Source organism: Triticum urartu, chromosome 1 (genome assembly GCF_003073215.2).
Source record: "Triticum urartu cultivar G1812 chromosome 1, Tu2.1, whole genome shotgun sequence".
In the NCBI taxonomy this organism is placed as follows: domain Eukaryota; kingdom Viridiplantae; phylum Streptophyta; class Magnoliopsida; order Poales; family Poaceae; genus Triticum; species Triticum urartu.
Genome location: NC_053022.1, coordinates 285077814 through 285080041, shown reverse-complemented (window position 1 = coordinate 285080041; position 2228 = coordinate 285077814).

Below are 2228 nucleotides of genomic sequence, written 5' to 3'. Positions count from 1 at the left end.
AATGATGGAAAGGAACATTGTGCTCAAGTGCTAGAAGAAGAATTCTATAAAATGTTTGGCACTAAATCTTTGAATGATGAGCATGATTGCAATGTTGTTAGTATGAACTCCTTGAGTATCCATAGTACTAATGATGATTGCACTAGTCATGATGAAAATGTCTCTTATAAGCATGTAAATTTTTGTGGAGTGCATAGAGTTTGCAAGTACACACCAAATAGGGGAGATAGATTTTGCAGGAGGCATAAGTATTTGGAAACTAAGTGGTTGCAAGAAAGGCTAGATGTTTGTGTTGAAAATTTAAAATTTCTTCTCCATACTTGTGAACTTTGTAATGAACATGGTCATTTAAATCTCCAATGAAAATTGTTTCATGATCGTATCATGTCCAAATTTTTTGATGATTTGATTTCCCTTGCACATCATAATGAACTTAGTTTGCTTTTGGGTTATGAAAAAATGAAACATATAACTAAGCATATTCCAGAATATAACCTTGAGAAATTCCTCGATATTGATCTAGAAGAAATTTTTATGTATTGTGCGGTGAATTGAATTGAAAATCCTTATATTGCCAATTACATAAAGAAAAGAAAACAAATATAGGATGAAGAGAATACTAATGAAAGGGAAGAGGCTTCCCAATATCCTCCTATTATTTCTTATGATGAATCAGGTAACGAGGAGAAGCCTTCTATTCGACCAATCTCATTAATAAGGAGCTCCATAAAGAGGATTGAACCCACACATAATGTGAAGAAGAAAAAGAAAAGATGGAGAAGTAAAGGTAAAAATGTATCCCTCCCAAATGATGTTGCTCCTACTACTCATTGTGACGATGATAATTGTGATACTATTGGTGCTATCCGTACTATTAATGATGAGAATGATTATGCTTATGATATGAAAAGGCCCAAGCTTGGGGATGCTATGTTTGATGAGAATGACATGTTTGAGAATGTATTTGATGCAATTAATGTTTGTCCCAAGCTTGGGGATGCTACTTTTGATGAAGATGATATTTTTAGTCTCCCAAGTTTTGATGAGCAAATTTATTATGATGATAGCATGCCTCCAATTTATGATGGTTATATTGATGAAAGTGGGTTTGGAAGAGTGTCAACTTTAGGAAGTAATGATCCCACTATTTTGGAGGATGTTGAATCTTATTTTGACAACTATGAAAGTGGATTTGAAGAGGTCATGACTTTATTTAGTAATGATTCCACTATCTTGGAAGAGGTTTCAATTGATTATGATGAGAACAAAGTTGCTACTTATGATGATTATTATGATGACACATATGCTATAAAAAGTAGTGATGATTATATTAAAACTTTTCATGATTATGATTACCCTTTTCCTAAATATTACTATTTTAATGTGGAAACAATGTTTAGTATTCGAGTCTCTTATGATACTCCCACTATTCTGAATGAGAAGAATTTTGCCTATGTGGAGAGTAATAAAATTTCTATGCTTGTAGATCATGAAAATAATGCTTTATGTGATGGTTATATTGTTGAATTAATTCATGATGCTACTGAAAATTATTATGAGGGAGGAATATATGCTTGTAGGAATGGCAATAATATCAAGTTTCCTCTCTGTGTGCTTAAAGTTTTAAAGTTATGCCTGTTTTGCCTTCCTATGCTAGTTGATTATTGTTACCATAAGTTGTTTGCTCACAAAATCCCTATGCATAGGAAGTGGGTTAGAATTAAATGTGCTAGTCATATTCTTCATGATGCTCTCTTTATGTTTTAATTCTTATCTTTTATGTGAGCATCATTGAAATCATCATGCCTAGCTAGGGGCGTTAAACGATAGTGCTTATTGGGAGGCAACCCAATTTTATTTTTATTCTTTGATTTTTGCTCCTTTTTAGTAATAAATAATTTATTTAGCCTCTGTTTTGGTTGTTTTTTTGTGTTTAATTAGTGTTCGTGCCAAGTAGAACCGTTGGGAAGACTTGGGGAAAGTCTTTTTGATCTTGCTGTAAAAAAAGAAACTTTAGCGCTCACGAGAATTGCTGCCATTTTTTACTGGAGAGTGTTATTTAGTTAATTATTTTTGAAGATGATTAATAGATAAATTCCTCCCGCTCGGCAACTTATTTTAGAATTTTGGGGGTTCGAGAAGTATTCGAAACCTACAGATTACTACAGACTGTTTGGTTTTTGACAGATTCTGTTTTCCGTGTGTTGTTTACTTATTTTGATGCATCT